Here is a 20,315-nt window from a genome sequence, read left to right on the forward strand (position 1 = left end):
AGAGGGCTAACTAGAAATTGAAAGAATCCACCAATCACCACCGAAAGAGATCCCAAAATGAAAACTACCAGTAATATAAAGCCCAAATTCCAAAACTCACAGATCAAGGAGAAAGTACTACAAATAGCCAAAAAGAAACAATTTAAATATTGTGGAGCTATAGTCAGGATTAGACAGGATTTGACAGCTTCCACATTAAAAATCTGGAGAGCTTGGAATATGATATACCAGAAGACAAAGAAATTAGGATTACAACCAAGAATCACCTACCCAGCAAAACAGAATATAATTATTCAGAGGAAAAATGGATATTTAATAGTCCATATAGAGGACTTTCAAGCATCCCTAATTAAAAGACCAGAGCTGAATAAGAAAAAATGACCTCTAAATACAAGACTCAAGGGAAATATAAAAAGGTAAAAAATAAACAAGGAAAAGAAAATATAAGGAATTCAATAAGATTAAACTGTTTATATTTCTATTTGGCAAGATAATATTTGTAACTATTAAGAACTTTACTACCAAAAGAGCAATTACAAGGAGTATATATAGACAGAGGGTGTGGATATAAGGTGACTAATTGGATGATACCTCCAAAAACAAATAAAAGGGTGAGAAAGAAAATTGCACTGGAAGAAGAAGGAGGGAGACTGAATAAGGGTAAATTACCCCATATAAAAGAGGCTTGAAACAGATATTAAAATGGAGGGAAGATAGGGGTGTGTGGTGTGCAAAACTTAAACCTTACTGTCATCAAAATTGGCTCAAAGAGAGAATGACATACACACTCAGTTGGATACAAAAATCTATATTACTCTATAAGGAAGTAAAAAAGGGATGAGGATAATAGAAGGAGGAAGGAGGAGTGATAAAAGAGAGGGCATACCGGGGAAGATAGTGATCAGAAGTTAAACACTTGTGAAGAGGAAAAGAATTAAACAAGTAAAAAATAGCATGGAGGGAAATACACACTTATCATAACTATAAGTATGAATGGGATGAACTCATCCATAAAACAGAATAGCAAAATCGGATAGTAGAATGGATTAAAAATCAGAATCACATTGTTTATGAGAAACATATTTAAAGCAGAGAGATACACACAGGGTAAAAATAAGGGGCTGGAGCAGAATTTATTATGCTTCAGCTGAAGCAAAGAAAGCAGGGGTAGCAATCATGATCTTAAACAAAACAAAAGCAAAAAATAGAACAACTTAAAAAGATAAGGAAGGAAATTACATCTTCCTAAAAGGTACCATAGACAATGAAGTAATATCAATACTAAACATAAATGTACCAAATGGTACAGCATCTAAATTTTTGAAGAAGTTGAATGAGTTACAAGAGGAAATAGATAATAAAACTATACTAGTGAGGAACTTCAACTCTTCCCTCTCAGAACAAGATACATCTAACCAAAAAATAAATAAGAAAGAAATTAAGGAGGTGAATAAAATTCTGCAAAAAGTTAGATATGATAGATCTCTGGAGAAAATTAAATGGGAATAAAAAAGGAATATACCTTTTTCTGAGCAGTACATAGCACCTACACAAAAATTGACCATGTATTAGTACATAAAAATCTCACAACCAAATGTAAAAAAGCAAAGTAGTAAATACATCCTTGTCAGATCATAATGCATTAAAGATTACATTCAATAATTGACAATGGAGAGACTACAGATTTACTGGAAACTAAATAATCTAATCCTAAAAAACAAGTGGGTCAAAGAATAAATCATAGTAACAATCTATAATTTCATTTTAAAAATGACAACAATAAGACAGCATACCAAAATTTATGGGATGCAACCAAAGTGGTACTTAGGAGAAAATGTATATCTCTAATTGCTTACATAAATAAAATAGAGAAAAAAAGCAGATCAATGAATTGAGCATGCAACTAAAAAAAAAAAACTAGAAAAAGAACAAATTCAAAATCTCCAATTAAATACCAAATTGGAAATCTTGAAAACCAAAGGAGAGATTAATAAAATTGAAAGTAAGAAAAGCATTGAACTAATAAATAAAATTAGAAGCTTATTTGTGAAAACAAAAACAACAAAATAGATGAACCACTGGTTAATTTGATTTAAAAAGAGGAAAGAAGAAAACCAAATTACTAGTATCAAAAATGAAAGGGGTGAATTCACCACCAATGAAGAGAAAACTAAGGCTATTATTAGGAGTTATTTTGTCCAATTATATGCCAATAAATTTTATAATCTAAATGAAAAAGGATGAATATCTACAAAAATATTAATTACCTAGATTAACAGAAGAAAAAATAAAATACTTAAGTTAATCTTAAAAAAATAAATTGAACAAGTCATCAATGAACTTCCTAAAAAATCCCCAGGGCCAGATGGATGCACACGTGAATTCTACCAAACATTTAAAGAACAATTAATCCCAATACTATATAAACTACTTGAAAAAAATAGGTGGAATCATACCAAATTCCTTTCATGGCACAAATATGATGCTGATACCTAACAGAGAAACAAAATTATAGACAAATTTCCCTAATGACTATTAATGTAAAAGTTTTAAATAAAATTCTAGCCAAAAGATTACAATAACATATCACAAAGATCATACACTATAACCAGCTCATATTTATAGCAGCGATGCAGGGCTGGTTCAATATTAGGAAAACTTTCAGAATAATTGTCCGTATCAATAATAAAACCAGCAGAAATCATATTATTATCTCAATAAATGCAAAAAAAAAGCCTTTGATAAATTACAGTACCCATTCCTATTAAAAACCCTAGAGAGCATAGGAGTAAATGGAGCTTTCCTTAAAATGATAAGTAATATTTATCCAAAACCATCAGCAAGCATTATCTATAATAGGGATATTCTAGAAGCTTCCCAATGCAATCAAGGGTAAAACAAGGATGCCCTTTATTATTTAATATTGTACTAGTAATGTTAGCTATAGCAATAAGAGAAGAAAAAGAAATTAAAGGAATTAGAACAGGCAAGGAGGAAACAAAACTATTTCTCTTTGCAGATGATATGATGTCATACTTAGAAAATTCTAGAGAATCAACTAAAAAATGACTTGAAACTATTAACAATTTTAGTAGCATTGCAGGATACAACACAAACCCACATAAATCATCAACATTTCTATATATTACCAATAAAGTCCAACAGAAAGAGATAAAAATAGAAATTACATTTAAAATAGCTGTAGAAAATATAAAATACTTGGGAGTCTGCCTGTGAAGACAGTTCACATTGCAAAATATAAAATAGATAATTTTGATTATATGACATTAAAACATTTTTGCACAAAACAAAACCAATGCAACTAATATTGTAAGGAAAGCAGAAAACTGGGGAAAGGTTGCAAGAAGTATCTCTGATAAAGGCCTAATTTCTCAAATATGACAAAAAAGGAAAATGCTGGATGTTGGAGGGGATGTAGGAAAACTGGGACACTAATACACTGTTGTTGGAGGTGTGAACTGATCCAACCATTCTGGAGAGCAATTTCAAACTATACCCAAAGGCTTTAAAATTGTGCATGTCTTTTGATCCAGAAATACCACTGCTGGGTCTATATCCCAAAGACATCCAAAAAATAAAAAAAAAAGGAGGGAAAGGATCTATTTGTACAAAAATATTTACAGCATCTGTTTTTGAGGTGGCTAAAAATTGGAAATCAGGGGTCAGCTTGGTGGAGTGGTGGGTAGAGCACAAGCCCTGGAGTCAGGAGGACCTAAGTTCAAATGTGACCTCAGACACATTATACTTACTGGATGTGTGGCCCTGGGCAAGTCACTTACCCCTACTGCCTAGGTCAAAAATAAAAAAGGAAATAAAAGGGATGCCTGTCAATTGGGGAGTGACTAAATAAACTATGGCATATGATTGTAATGGAATATTATTGTGCTGTAAGAAATGACAAGTGAGATGATTTCAGAAAAATCTGGAAAGACATATGAACTGGTGCATAGTGAAGTGAGCAGAACCAGAAGAATGCTATACACACTAACACAAGTGTTGTTTGATGAAGAACTATGAATGAATTAGCTATTCTCAATAATACAGTGATCCAAGACAATCTCAAAGGACTAATAATGAAACATAATGTCTGCCTCCAGACAAAGAGCTGATATGGTTTGAATACAAACTGAAACATGCTATTTTTCACTTTCATTTTTTTCTTTTATTTAGTCTTCTTGCATAAAATGACCAATATGTAAATGTTTTACATAATTGCACATGTATAACCTATATCTGATTGCTTGCTATCTCCAGGAGAGGGGAGGGGAGGGAGAGAGGAAGGGATGGAATTTGGAACTCAAAATTTTAAATAAAAATATTAAAAATAAAAAAATAAGACACACATCCTAAAAAAAATGGAAATTGGGGATGGTTTTTTTTTCTTTGTATGTCATTGTTAGTCAGCTTTTTTCATGTTGTATTTTTCCCACTTGATAGTATTTTATTTTTTCCAATTACATGTAAAGATAGTTTTCAACATTCAATTTTATAAGATTTTGAGCTCTAAATTTTTTACCCTCTTTCTCCCCACCCTCCTTCGCAAAGGACAGCAAACAATCTGATATAAGTTATACATGTACAATCATAATAAACACATTTTCACATTAGTCATATTGTGAAAGAAGAATTGGAACGAAAGGGAAAAAAACACAAGATACAGAAAATAAAAAAAAATAAAAAAGGGAAAATAGTATGCTTCAATCTGCATTCAGACTCCATGGTTCTTTCTCTTGATGTGGATAGCATTTTTCATCATGAGTCTTTTGGAGTTGTCTTGGATCATTGTATTGTTGAAAAGAGCTAACTCTATCAAAGTTGGTCATCATATAACCTGGCTGTTACTGTGTACAACATTCTCCTGGTTCTGCTCACTTCACTCAGCATCACTCCATGCAAGTCTTTCCAAGTTTTTCTGAAATTCGGTTGCTCATCATTTTTTATAGCATGATAGTATTACACTGCATTCATATACCACTGGTTCAGCCATTCCCCATACTGATGATCATCCCCTCAATTTTCAATTCTTTGCCACCACAAAAAGAGCTTCTATAAATATTTTGTACATGTGGGTCCTTTCCCCTTTTTATGATCTCTTTGGGATACAGACCTAGTAGTGGTATTGCTGCATCAAAGGGTATGCACAGTTTGATTGACATTTGGGTATAGTTCCAAATTGCTCTTCAGAATGATTGGATCAGGAGTTGGTTATTTTTAATGAGTGGGCATTTCTATGTCATGAAAATATTTATTTTGAGAGGTCCATCATCTTGTGTTCTAAGACAGTATAGGAAAATCAATTCCACTATTCAATAACAGCATTGCTTTTAGTTTCTTTCCATTCTACTTTGAAGAGTTAGCCTGGGAGGCAGAGTCAAGATGGTGGAATAGCGAACACACAGCACAGCTCCCCAGCTCTACCCCCCAACCTTCTCAAAACAGATCTAGAAAATATAGCAGAGAGAAAGGGAAATTCAAGAAAGCCCCAAAAGGGAATAACACCAAAATATCTGTTAGCAAAGCCCCCAAGAAAAACATAACATGGGCATAAATTCAACTAGAATTCCTGGAAAAGATGAAGCAGCACGAGTTAAAAAAAAGTTTTAAAATATAATTATAAATGAAATGACAGCACTAGAGGAAAAATAGAAAAGAAATCAGAAGCATGAAAGAAAATTTGGAAAGGAAATGAATAGCTTGGATCAAGAGTTACACAACCTTACCCAATCAACAAGCTCCCTAAAAATTAGTATGGTCTAAATAGAAGCCAGTGACTCTATGAAACAACAAGAAATATTAAATTCAAAAGACTTAAGAAATAGAAGAAAAGGTAAGATATCTCAAAGTAAAAAACAACTGACCTGGAAAACAGAATGAATAGAAATAATATAAGATTCATTAGACTTTGTATACACTGTGACCAAAATAAGACATTTCAAGAAATCTTTAAAAAAAACACAACAAAAAATTTACAAAACCAACCTTTCTTCCAAAACAAAAAAACTGCTGACACCTCTTAGAACCAGAGGACAAGTGAAATAGAAGCAACCCATTGACTGTTTCCTGAAAGAAACATCCAAATGAGAACTCCCAGGAATATCATAGCCAAAATCCAGAGCTTACAGATCAAAGAAAAAATATTGCAAGAAACAAGAAAGATAGTATTCATGTACTAAGAAGCCAAATATGATTTAACAGCCACCATTATAAAAAAGCAGAAAGTTTGGAATAACATTGAATATAATCATAAAGGAGAAAAATAGTCCTTTAATGAAATATAGGACTTCCAAGCATTCTTGACAAAAAAAAAAAAACAAAAAACCAGAACTGCATAGGAACTTTAAAGTACAAATACAAGAATTAATAGAAACACAAAAAGGAAAACATACATTAACAATTGTTAAGGAACTAAATATGGGGAGATGATACATGTGTACCATCTGAATGCTCTCAACTTCTGAGGTCATATAGGGAGTCAGATTATACTAAGGAGGTTGAGAGTGGTTCTATTATGTTTTGATGTTTAAAAAAAAAGGATAGAAATCGAGGGGAAGATGACCACACTGTGGGGAGATGAGGTGGGAGAGAGGGAAAGGAAGGTCAATGAAAATTATCTCATATAATTGGGGTGCAAAAGTCGAATAACACTTGAACCTTACTCTCATCTGAACTGGTTAAAGGAAGCAAGAATGCACTCCTGCACACACACACATTCACAGTTGGGCACATAAATATATTTCACTCAACAAAGACATAGGAGGGAAAAGACAGAAGGCAAATTAGAGGGAGGGTGGATTAAGGGAGTGTTAGTTCTAAGCAAAACAAACTCTAAAGATGTACAAAAATATTTATAGCTCTTTCTGAGGCAGTATAGAATGAGAATCTGGGGAATGGGCCAGGGTAGTGCCCATCAATTCGGTTATGGCTGAACAAATTATGGTATATAAATGAGATGGAATAATATTGTGCTATAAGAAATGATGAAGGCAGTTTGAGAGAAATCTGAGGAGACTTATATGAGCTGATGCAGAGTGAATTGTACAGAACAAGAAGAAAAATTTATACAGTGACAACAATATTATAAAGACAAACAGCTTTGAAACATTTAGGAACTGTGATCAATGTAATGACCAATAATACTTCCAGATGACTAATGATTAAATACGCTTCTTACCTATTGATGAAGAGATGAAAGACTCAGAGTGCAGAATGAGATTGTATATACATAAATGCACATAAAATTTACTTTAGTATATATACATACATAAACATTCACACATACACACATATGTATGTGTATATATATATGTATGTGTGTGTGTTATTTATCTATCATTTTTCCTGTTGAACATGACCAATGTAGAAATAGATTTTGTTCAATTATGCATGTTTGTAAGAGGAGTTTTTTTTTTCTTTCATTCTTAATTAAGGGATAGGATATGAGTGAGAGAAGACAGATATTTTGTTGTTTAAAAAATAAAATTTAATTTTAAAAACTTAACAAAGTGATTTTTACTACCCCCATGTATCAGTTCTAGTCAATAGATAATGAAATAATAAGTCCAGGATACTTCATAAGAGGGTAAAACAAACTGCTCCGGCAGTTTGACTTCCACAAAAATGGTAAAAATTTGTGATGTCATGTGATTTGGCTAAAGTGGAAATCAAATTCTTTGGATATCTTCACAATACTGAATCACTGATTTAGTGGCAGATTATCACATATGACACAGAGGTGTTCTGGAGTATACTTCTGGTCCTGTAGCCTCTCATAAACACATACATACACACACACACACATGCATACCCAGAAAATCATATATACACATTATGTAACTTTATATTCCAAGCAAAATCAAACTACAATTCAGAAATTAGACTCAGCCCAATTTATCTGGGGGGTAATTGAGCAATAGTAGACAGTCGGTCAGAAGGTAATAGTGACACTTCAACCCCTTAGAGTAATGTATCATGATTGACATCTGAATTCTGGCTTATGATCACAGTGAGGGAAAAAATAGCAGATTAATGGATTAGCGTAGTGCTTGCATTTAATAGATTCCAATGCTTGATGTTTATGCAAGCATGCCTTAACTACCTTAAAAACTGAATTTGCCGAGCTATATTCTCTGACATGAAATACAAAGCTTCCATTTACTAATTCATGTCTTCACCATGGGAAAATTCTTTACTTATGCCAAGAACAATCAGTCAATAAGCATCTATTGGTGCTTACTATGTGCCGGGTATGGTGCTAAGTGCTAGGGATACAAAAAAATGCAAAATCCCATTCCCTGCTCTCAGAGAGTTCACATTTTGATGGAAGAGATAAGGTGAAAATAATGATGAACATGTAAGACACACACAATGTTAATGCAAGGTTGTATTTCATCTGTTTTTGAAGAGGACCAATGGCATCATGGGTGATGTCTTGATTCACACATGAAGTGGATTTAAGTGAGCAAGAGTTGCTCAATGTCATCAGCCTCACTGTCTCTTCCAGGGTTATCAAAGTACAGTGCTAAGGTTAAAGTCAAAATGAATGGTGATGGCCTGGGATGCAGTAGATGACTCTAGTGTCTTTAGTGTCTGACAAAGTTCTAAGTGCTCCAGAGTGCTTCAGCTGCCTTCATGGCTGTTGGAACAAAATTTTCTCATCAACCTACTCTGCCAGAAGAAGTCTTTACATGCTTGGAGTAGACACCCCACTAAATGGAAAGTAATCTTAGAGATGAGGGATTAGTTATACAAGAAACCATTAAAGGCCACCTGATAAACATGGGATTTGAAAGAGTAGCAGGGGCAGCTAGGTGGCGCAGTGGATAGAGCACCAGCCCTGAAGTCAGGAGGACCTGAGTTCAAATCCGGCCTCAAACCAAACACTTGACACTTACTAGCTGTGTGACCATGGGCAAGTCACTTAACCCCAATTGCCTAAAAAAAAGAAAGAGTCTCAAAGAAAATCAGGGAAGCAAGGAGATAGATGTGAGGAGAGAAAGCATTCCAGGCATGTATTCAATCAGTGCAAGTGCCTGGAGTTGGGAGATGGCATATGTGAGGAATAGAAAATAGTATAGTGTAGCTGGATCATAGAATTCATAAAGGTTAGCAAAGTATAGAAAGACTGAAAAGGTAGGAACAGGCCCTGGTTTTGAAGGCAACATGGCAAATGGAGGATTTTACATTTGATCCTGGAGATAAATAGGGAGCCACTGAAGTTTATTGAGGAGAAAGATAAGACAGTCAGAACTGTGCTTCATACCTACTACTAATGAATTCTGAGAGCAAAAGTTGAAACAAAAGCAAATGTATGGACTGCTTTTCCTTTGTTGCTATGATTATAACAGGAACTCACATTTATAGAGTATCGTTAAGGTTTTCAAAGACTATAAAGGGGAACTCAATATAGAAATAAAGTGAAGATTTCCTTGAAAGGATTGATGCAGTTCCTGTGTGATAGCAGCATGCACTACAGCTATGTCCTATGGAATTTTCCCCTTTAATGGAAGACAAAAAAAGGAGATAGAAATAATGTAGACAAGACGCACAGAAGGGAGGGTTGGAACTAATAGATACTGGAAAATGACTGTCAGGATTTTGTATCAGATAACAAATGAGAATGTGAGCTTTGGAGATATATTTGCACAGAGCACTCCAGACAAAGAGCTTTCATTCTAACTCTATTTTTTAGATCCAATCAGAAGACAGTGGAGCAATTTGTGTTCATTTCTTAAGCTATCATACTGTCTAAGATAGTTTTCTTATTTGCTGAGTAATTGCAAATCCCAGGTGATTCTCCTTGAAAAGAAAATCATAATGAGATTTTAAATGGATTCCCACTGAATACTCATCAAAATCGATTATATTAGGTTCTTGGAACATAATCTTTCTAACAGTTCCCTCTTTCCCTCAGGCTCCAGGAAAGTTTTATAATCTGTATTTTCATGAGGCTTACTGGCAGTGATGTGCTGGTAAATATTTAACAACCAGCTTTCCTACACAACATACATACACACATACACACATTAATACATATACACTCAGGACACACTTATAAGCTTAATATGCATTTTTAATATTTTTTCTATCATTAGTTTTCTGTCATAGGTTTAGACAATGGAAAACAACAAGAACAACAACAACAACAATAAATCAAGCTTTAATTTCTAGTGTTTGTCAATTTCTGAGGTGTAAATGCTCACTCTGAAATTTTAACCATGGGCTTCAGCTGGTTTTAACTGACTCCTACCTACTTAACCCTGCTTACTGATTATTTTTTGACTCCTGATATAATAAAATGGAAAGAGGGGTACAGGTGGCAATAGACAAATGACATCAGGAGAAGTACTGTGAGGCAGGATGTGTATAATCAACAGACATGTTTCAGGAGTAGAGTTACTAACTTTAAACTTTTAGGTGCTCTCAGTGAGGCTGGATGGAAGGTAGCAACTGTTTACAACAAGATATAATGGTTTGGACATCACGTGGTAGAGTCCTGTTGGGACATTCTCACTCTAATGGCTTCTTCTCTTCTCACTAATGCCAAGGGAAAAATAAAAAACAATAGCCTGATACTTTGATGTCTAGATTCTTCTTCCTGTAGCTTAAAAGTATAAATTTTTCCATCAGGATTTCAATACCTATGTGATCTTCCCTGATTTTGCCTACCCACCTCCACCACTCCCACATAGATCCATAGAATCCATAGAAATAAATAGATGGAAATGACCAGTTGGTCAATAAGTATTTATTAAGCACCTTCTCTGTGCCATGCACTGTGCTAAGTGTTGGAGATACTAAAGGCAAAGATAGTCCCTGGCCTTAAGGATCTCACCATCTAATGGGGGAGAAAACATGCAAACGATTATTAAAAATACCACACAAGTGACAGGATAGATAGATAGAAATTAACTTCTAGGAGCATTTTGTCAGCTATGATGCTTTTTTAGTCACCCTGGCTTATCATAAGATCATACATCTAGAACTGGAAAGGACCTTAGAAGAGACTTAGTTCAACCCCCTAATTTTAGAAATAAAGAAACAGAAGCCCAGAGAAGTAAAATGACTTGACCATAATCATATAGTCAGTAAACATCAGAGGTAATATTTGAATCTGGATTTTCTAATTCCAGAAGCCAGTGCTCTTTCCACTGTAACTTGCTATATCCCTTTATAGCCTTAGAGGTAGATTGTGATCCCCCTACATGATTTGAGTCACATAATATTGATAACTATTTCACATTCTCCTCCTACGGCCTGGCCCAAGGTAAAGGCCACACGGGCATTTAAGTTTACACTAAGCCTGGCTGCACTTTGGTGTTCATTCTTCTAATAGAACCAAGGCCAAGGAAGGGAACATATCTTCAGGAACCTTTCTTCTTTTTTTTTCAACAATGTCTAGAGGTTGAAAAGCTTTAATTTCTTCTTAAACCTGAAATCTTTCAAATATCTAGAACCAAGCTTGACTTCTAGGGATTACTCAGAAATCTGTCCTCTCACTGAGACAGTAGGAGCAAGAATGAGAAACTAAGGATCAGCCATGGGCAACCATAGCTCTACCTTCATCTTAAATTCATCCTTTGTGGTTCATAGGATCATAGGCCTAGAACTGGACTAGACCTATTCAGAATCATTCATTTTGCATATGAGGAAACTTAGACCCAGAGAATTTAAGTGATTTGTCAAAGCACTCATGGGTAGTAAGCGATAGAACTGGGATTTGAACTCAGGTCTTTGACTACAAATTCAGTGCTCTTTCCCCACGTTCTGGGCATTCTTCTTCTTTCCCCTCTAAAAATTCCATCCATCTCCCAAAATAATGCCCAGGAAATTGGCAGGGTAATTCAAACTTCTCTTTTGGTAGGAACACATCTGAGGGTCCTTTAACATCTTTTACAATGTGGCTCCAATCTTTTTTTCATAACTTGTCATATGATCCATTTCTTCATATACTTTATGGTTCAGTCAGACTTACCTTCTAGCTACTCCTCACATACAACTTTTTATCTCCCACCTCTAATTTCCATTCCTCTACACACAGGTATGTGTGCCTCCTGCCTGGGATATACTACCTTTTCACTTCCTCCTCCAAGATTCCCGAAGTTCTTTCAAAGCCTGATTCAAACATATTTTCCTAGTTTTTCCTAATTGTGCAGTTGCAACTTCTGCCCCCTATATTCCTGTGTATATAATTGTATGGTTTTGATATCTTTGATATTAAAATAAAATGTTTTCAAGATAAAGGACTGTTATGTTTTCATCTTTATATCCCAAGACGGCAGCTACATGGTACACTGAATAGAGCATTGCATCTGGAGTCAGAAAAGACTGAGTTCAAGTTTGGCTTTAGGTACTCACTAGCTGTGTGACCCTGAGCAAGTCATTTAATTTGTCTCCCTCATTTTCTTTAACTGTAAAATGGGGATAACAATAGCACCTACCTTCTGTGTTGTTGCAATGATAAACGAGATAATACTTATAAAGTGCTTATCAAATACCTGGAACATTGTAGGTGCTATATAAATGCTAGCTATTATTATTATTATTATCAAGAGCTTAGCATGATACTTTGGGCTCAAAGATCACTGCAGACAGCTATGCAGCTATGAAATTAAAAGATATTTGCTCCTTGGCAGAAAAGCTATGACAAATCTGGACAGAAACTAAAAGTAGAGATACCATCTTGTTCTGTTTAGTCAAAGCTATAGTTTTTCCAGTAGCAATGTGTGGCTGTGAGAGTTGGAGCATAAGGAAAGCTGAGCATTGCAGAATTGATGCCTTCAAATTGTGCTGCTGGAGAAGACTTTTGAGATTCCCTTGGACAACAAGGAGATCAAATCAGTCAATATTTAAATAAATTAATTCAGGATATTGATTGGGAGGTCAAATGCCGAAGCTGAAACTCAAATACTTTGGCCACATGAGAAGATAGTATTCACTTGGAAGTCCCTGATGTTGGGAAAGATTGAAGGCAAAAGGAAAAGGGGATGGCAAAAGATGAGATGGATAGATAGTGTCATGGAAACGACTAACATGAACTTGGACAGATTTCAGGAGACAGTGGAAGATAGAAGGGCCTTGCATGCTATGGTCCATGGGGTCACAAAGAGTTGGACAAAACTGAAAAATTGAACAACAATAACAACAAAAAAACGTGATATTTGGAATACACTGGTAACAAATGTTCATTTATTGATTAAACATGGCTCTTCTCCATCTCCCATCTACATGTCTTTGCACTGTTATCTCTCATTTCTGAACTCTTCCCTGTACTGCTGCCCCTCCCTTTAGACTCTCTAACTTAATTCAAGATTCAGATCAAGTACTGTCTTCTATAGACTTCTTTCTCCATCACTCCAGCCTCTACAACCTTCTCTAGTTAGCTTTCATTTAATCTGTATCTGCAGTGTACAGCTTTGCTTATTTGACCCCTGCCCACTTTAGACTCTTAGCTCTATAGAGGAAGGAGCTACTTTGCCTTTCTTTGTACCCCTATTTCTTAGCACATTTCCTTGCACATAATAAGCATAATGTTTTTGCATAATATTTAATTTTTCTTCAATTACATGTTAAAAATTTTTTTAAATATTTTTAAAAAAAGTTTTGAGGTCCAAATTTATCCTTTCCTCCCTTGTGTCTTCCCTGAGATAGTAAGCAATCTGATATAGTTTATACATATGATAATATGCATTTTGATTGATTGATTGTCAATCTTTGTTTTCCTGCCTTTCTTTATTCCATTAGGTATTTTTTCTGACTCCTCCAGTATTTTTTTTTTCATTTTCCAAACCATGACATTCCTTTCTTCTACTCAGCATTTTTTTTTAAAAATTTGGTCCCTTCTCTCATCTGCTTAAACCCTGTGTAGTGTAAGTATGATAGTATTAATGTCTCATTGTGAGTGACCTTTCCAATTCAATGAGGGAAGGCTGAAAGTTTTTGCTGGGCTTTCAGCACTGACCATGCTGACAAATCACATAGGAATCACAGATAATTGGAAGATGTTGAGGAGGCTACCTTCACAGAATGTACACTTTTTACTAATGGAGGATAAAACAATCTGCTAATGTTGCTAATAAGCATTCCAGATATATAGTTAAAAAAAAACACCCAAACACCTAAAATTTTAAATTATTTTCAGAACTTGGCTTTCTTACCTGCAGTCAGTGCCATACAACTGCTTTATAAGGTTTCCTTGCCACAGCTAAAGTCTATTTTAAACTTATTAAAGTTCTCTAATGAGGAACCTTTGTAAGTCCAGATAAAAGCCCACTCATCTGTAGTTTGGGATAATTCAGTGAAATTAACCATGTAAGTGCTCAATGAAGCAAATGATTAAAAAGTGGAATGAATGAAAAATGAAGATTAAAATGGATAAAATTGTATTTTCTCTTTGGGTACCATTTACAGGCCATAATTAAATTGAGGTTAGTGAAGAAAACAAAACCAACATAACCATTCATGAGTTGTTAATTGTTTTTTAAATGGTTAAAGTGTTTACCCATTTGGTCAAGTGGAAAGAGTTCATGGCATTTTTTCCTCCAGAGTATATATCAACCTGCAATTAACTGCCTCACTTTCTCTTTCTTTGCTTTTGATCTTCAATGAATGTGCAATGCCATGTTTGGGGGCTTTGTGTTGGTTTTTTGTTTTATCTTCTTTTGTTTGGTTTGTTGTTTAGTTGGGAACCAATTTAGTCCTTTCCCTGATCTAACACAGTGGCTATCTAGGCTGAGGCCATAGGGATTGGTGACCTGTTTCAGTTCCTGTCCTTTACCTGGAATTGAAGTTCACCTTTGTTCATTGCTTTGGGATGCCTGACTTCTCAATAGGATAAGTAGGCTCCCTGAGTTCTCTCTTCACCCTCACTCTGCTTCATATAGAGTTCCTACTTGCAGAATTGATAGAAGCAGGAAAGTATTTAAAAAAAAGATACCCAATGTAAAAATAATTTGATGTGGAACAGATCATTGGTTCCCACACAGAAAAGGGAAAACTAAGAAACACAGAATTAAGCCTCTTTGAGACTTATGTAGTTTTGGGGAGTCTGTTAATCAGCTTATTCCTATATCATTTCCACTGAGCACTGTGTGATCAAACACCGAATGAGATTGTCTTTCTTCCAGGACCTCCTTGTCTGATGCCAACATTTCCCTTGTCACAAATCAGATTCTTTTTCTGTGACTGAGACTGCAACTGTCCCAATATTTGCTGCAATAGTTTCTCCAGCACTCTCAGACCTTCCAGGGTTTTCAGTATTCACAAGCCCAGGGCTAGAAGACAGGAACACAAAAAGAGAGACAAGACAGCCAGGCACCTGTGGTGTAAGCCTGGGTCATTGAATCCATGCTCACCTGAATGAAATCACATCTTGTCTTCTCTAACCCTGTCTAGAGATAATGTTTCTACCAGATATGGCATCCTGCAAGATGGAGTTTCTATGCAATCCACCCTACCCCCACTACCAGGCAGAGAATAGCTGCACATGCTCTTCTAAGGGGGTGGAGAAGGCTGTATACACTGGTGACCTCTTTCTTTGAAATAATGTGAACCTGCTGTCAGCCCTGATAAGTTAAGTAGCTAAAGCTGTTGCTACCTTTCAGAAAAAAAATACATAGGAGAGGAATTTATAAGAAATGATTAAGTACATTCAAATAAACATCTAAGTATGAAATGAAAGCCTTATGAAACTCAAACATTGTTTGCCATTCACCTTAACTTCTTATGAGTTTATTTTATTGTATATAACTCTACTATATGTTGAAAGAAATAAAAAAATGCAGTTTTGTTGTTGTGTTCAATCCCTCAGTAAACACTGATCATCAGCATTAAATGCTTTAATTTAGTCTCTGCAAGTTGCTCTGGTTATCATTAATATTATTATTATGACGTAGATGATCTAATCACCAAACTTTTGTTGGATGAGCAGGTCTCAGTCAACTCCATATACTTATTTTGATAATTCAAGGATCTTTCATTTTTTTTTTGGCTGTAGGGACCCCTTCCAAAAATTGAGAGGATAAACTTTTCATGTCTTTGTGGATAATTTCATGAGCTGTTGTGTCCAAAAAAAAAAAAAAAGGCCCAACCATCTTGCCATTACCCCTCCAGTGATGAGCTTCTTTTTATTCAGCTAAGCTGAATTTTTGTTGACAGACATATGGTATGTTGCCAGGACCATATTTGAAGTCTTTTTAGCTTAGAGGGATCCTTCAACCAGCACATCACTGGCATAGTCTATGAGAATTCAGGGTCACAGATACACAATGAAGAGGCAAGTACATTTTTTTTTTACAGAAAAGAAGTGGGCATATAATCATGGAGAAACAGACAAAATATCTATATTCCTATTGTGATAGGACCAATGTTTTCCTTATGCAACTTCCTTTTGCCCTAGCTTCCCTCATGGAGTTTTCTGGTAGAAATGCATAAAAAGTCTCTGCCCCATGTAATATGGATCTCATGTACTTGGTAGGTGCCTGGGACCAAGCAAGCTGTCATAACCTGATGACTGCCCAATAACTTACTGATCAGACATGTTTCCAAAAGGAGGCAAGCTTTGCCACTTTCAGAGAAGCTGTGTAGCTGTATCCTTGTTATATATCCTCAACGTGTTAAAGCAAAGTAAACCTTCTTTGTTAAATGTTCAGTAATGTCTGAGTACCTCATTTCATCCCAAAATCATACTTGAACTAAGAATGTGCTGGCATTAGAGCCACATCTTCAACACCTATGTAAACAAATGCCAAGATCTTAAGAAGCAATATACAGCATAACTGATTTATTAGAAAGATCACCTGATTTGGAATCAGAAGAACTGGATTTACCCCAGTTCGGCTACTCATTACTTGTGCAAATTTAGGCAAAGGACAGCCTAGCGGGGCTTTAGGTTTCCCATCAGGAAAATGAAGGAGTTGGACTAGAACAGGTGTTCTTAATGTTTTGTTTTGTTTTGTTTTGTTTTTTTGTATGTGTGTCATGATCCCCTTTGGCAATCTAACAAGGCTATAGACTCCTTTTCAGAATGACATTTAAAAAAAACAATAAAACTTTATTTATTTATACATTAATGTTGAAGGCTGGACTAGAGTTTAAGAAAAAAAAAGAAGAAAAGGAAAACAGTCTATGAAACAGAGTCCTGTACAGAAAAGAGGAGAAGACAGGCTATGAGGAAGGGAAAAGTTAGATGCACACACATTCACATACACTCAAGATGAAGGAAGGTAGGCTGGGCAACCAGGGTCAGGGCTCTTGGCTAGTCACCTGCTTCATGTAGGTTTCCGGCAGGTACTTTTTAAAGACTGTGGGTTTTGTCCAAAGTTCAGCAGCATGTGTGTTCAAGGGCTCTCAATGTTGGGTTCTCCCAGCAGGCTCTGGATAGATAGGATGGTCTTGACATCATACAGTGCTGATCACTTGTCCTTTAGGATGTCCAAACAGATATTGCCTTGGGTGTCCACATTAGGATGGTAACAAAATGTGACAAATTTCACAGTGGGAGCATTATGTGGGTAGCCCCTGGGGAATTCCAGGTAGAGCTTGTACCTTCGGTCTTCATATACTATCCCAGCTGTCCCATGGATGGTCCCAACTCACTTGAAGAGATTGTCTGACTCTAGCAAGGCAGAAATTCCTTTGTCTCCAGACATCATTGGGGTCAACAATTCCTGCTGTAACCTCTTGCCCACAGACCCTCAGACAGCTCCTGCCCCAGGCTCGTCCCCCTTACGAAAGGTGGTGGAGGCACTGGCAGAGGCCGGGTCTCAGTTCTATTAGGCCATGGGGGACCAGAGATAAAGGAAGAGAAACTCCTGGGTGGCAACTGCCTAGAATAATATTTTTAAATGCAAAAGACAAAATCCATAAGATTATAAAGAAAATTAATTATTTAATAAAAGTTAACTGGCCTCAAATTAAGAACTTCTGAACTTGATGGACTCTATGTTCTAAACAATCTAAACTAAACTAATCTAATCCCTAGCTCTAAGCAATATTATAGTTACTTAGTGCTCTGAAGTTTGCAAAACATTTTACAAATATCTCATTTTCTCTTCACAGTCCTGAAAGGTAGGTGATTTTTATTATACCCATTATGCATATGAGGAAACTGACACAGAGGTTAAGTGACTTGCCTATCATCATGCAGTATTTGTCTAAGGCAGAATTTGAACTCAAGCCATCTTGACTCAAGAAGCAAATGCTCTCCTTCTCAGCTAGAGAGAAGTAGCGCCACAATTTTCCTCAGGGTCACATTAAGCAAATTTGTAAATTTTGGATGTTGTCCCAAAGAGACCTAGATAATTTGAATATTAACACCCAGTGTATAATTTAACTAAAATTTTGTAAAACATGAATGTCTTTGAAATATTTTTTGAAGTTGTAATGGAATAAAATTGCAAAGTATTTATTAAATATTTACTATGTGCTTAGCTCCGTGCTAAACAGTGGGATAGAAACATAAAATGATAGAAAGTTCCTGTTCTCAAAGACCATAAATTCTAATTGGGTGAGGCAACACATAAAGGACGATTCAGTTTCATGACAGATGGAAAAGTCATGTGGTCCATGGGGTCTAGCAGGCAAAGAAGCAGGGCAGATGGCAAGGACCCAAGGATCTGGGGTAGCAATGGCAGAATAGATGTTCCCTGACCAATGACTATGAAGAAATAGGTAGTGAATCCAAGTTTTGGAACAGAGTGATTTTAAAGCTCAGATCAAGTGCTATCTGCTACACAAAGACTTTCCTGATCCCCACTTTACCTCTAATGGCTGGCACTCTCTCCAGGAAATTTATTTATCTAGTTTTACATTTATTTTGCTAGGTTTGTGTTTTCTCCTAATAGAATCTCTGATTCCAGAGTGCAAGAACAGTTTTGGTCTTTATATTCCAAGGGACTAGCATGGTGCCTGGAACAGAGTAAGCAACAGGAATTTTTGATATAGGAAATTCCCACACGGAGAAACTTTCTCCATCAATGCAATCAGTACCTTTTCTGCAACTTGTGATCTTAGAATTGCCTAAGAAGTTACTCTCTAGAGTCACAAAGAACAAGTATGTGTTTGGAGGTAGGATCTGAATTCAGGTCTTCAGGAGTACAAGGCGTGCTTTTTATCCTCTACCTTACACTATTTCCCATAGCCGATGCTTCTTGAATGAATGGATGAATAATGAATGAATAAATGAATGAGTGAATGGATGAAGAAACATGAGCAAATGCAAATCTAGGTTATTTCCCAGCATCCTCGCAACCCACATCTGACCAAATATGAAAGAAATACGGTCTCCTAATAGAAGAGCCCTTTTTCTTTCCCATGCAAAATTCTATTTCACATTTCTCTGTGAATTTGCATTGCCTAGCTTTCTTTTACTAGGAGAATGATGGAAAAAATCAGAGAACCTGGAGCTGAAAGAAATGTTAGAAAGCATCCAGCCCAACCCCTTCATTTTGTAGATGAAGCCCAGGGAGGTAAGTTGATGAGCCCAAGGTCACACAACCAATTAGTAAAAGAGTCAATGACTAGAACAATCAGTTCAAAAGCTCTTTTCCACTAAATCATGTTGCTTGGTGTTTTATAAAATTTAAATAGATGTGATCATTACATTAAAACATGTAAAAAACAGATGCACTTCAGGAGCTGGATGAAAGGAAATTGAAGCTAGATTTTTAAAAATCCGCAATAAGTTGATGTTGAACGAACAGGACATTTGCATGCAGCTTGCAGAGATGCCCCAGGAATCTTTCCATTTGGTCTCCCCTGGTATCACTGTCACTGTTCTCAAGGGGTCCATTTCCTATTGGCTATGCCTCCGGGGGAGGACAAATGGAAAGTCTTTTATCTACATTTCCTTCAGGTTCTATGGCTCGTAATCAGCAGTTCTGCTTGTTGTTACCTCTCCAGCAGCTCTCTGTATAGTCTTTATTATTATATTGGGAATTCTGAGTTCTATAAAAATAGAGAGGAGACTTTTGTTCTCCTTAATTTTTAACAGTAAATTTAATAGACCTGGAAAATATCAGATAAGAATGATAACCCTAGGCTGCTGTATGTGGGCTGTATATATGTAAAGAAATACTTACATAAGTGAGAAAACTCTATTGGATGAAAATCCATGACATTTACTCAGTAATTGATCCAATGAAGTATCCTGGGCAAGATTTTCAGTGATGGTTTTACCTTTTGGGTCTCAGGAAGATTCTGGTTGAACCTATGGACTTTAGACCAATAAGGGGAGAGGAAATTATTGATATACCCCTGACTCCCTTTTATTAGCTTGACCTTTGTGTTGTACTGTGAAT

General features: G+C 35.8%; 1 pseudogene; it reads right to left on the bottom strand.

The window, feature by feature from the left end:
* Nucleotides 1–17,259: 17,259 nt before the first annotated feature.
* LOC114037699 lies at nucleotides 17,260–17,798 on the bottom strand (annotated as a pseudogene).
* Between the last annotated feature and the right edge of the window lie 2,517 nt (nucleotides 17,799–20,315).

The sequence above is a fragment of the Vombatus ursinus genome, unplaced genomic scaffold (genome assembly GCF_900497805.2).
Source record: "Vombatus ursinus unplaced genomic scaffold, bare-nosed wombat genome assembly UNPS02010548.1, whole genome shotgun sequence".
Lineage (NCBI taxonomy): Eukaryota > Metazoa > Chordata > Mammalia > Diprotodontia > Vombatidae > Vombatus > Vombatus ursinus.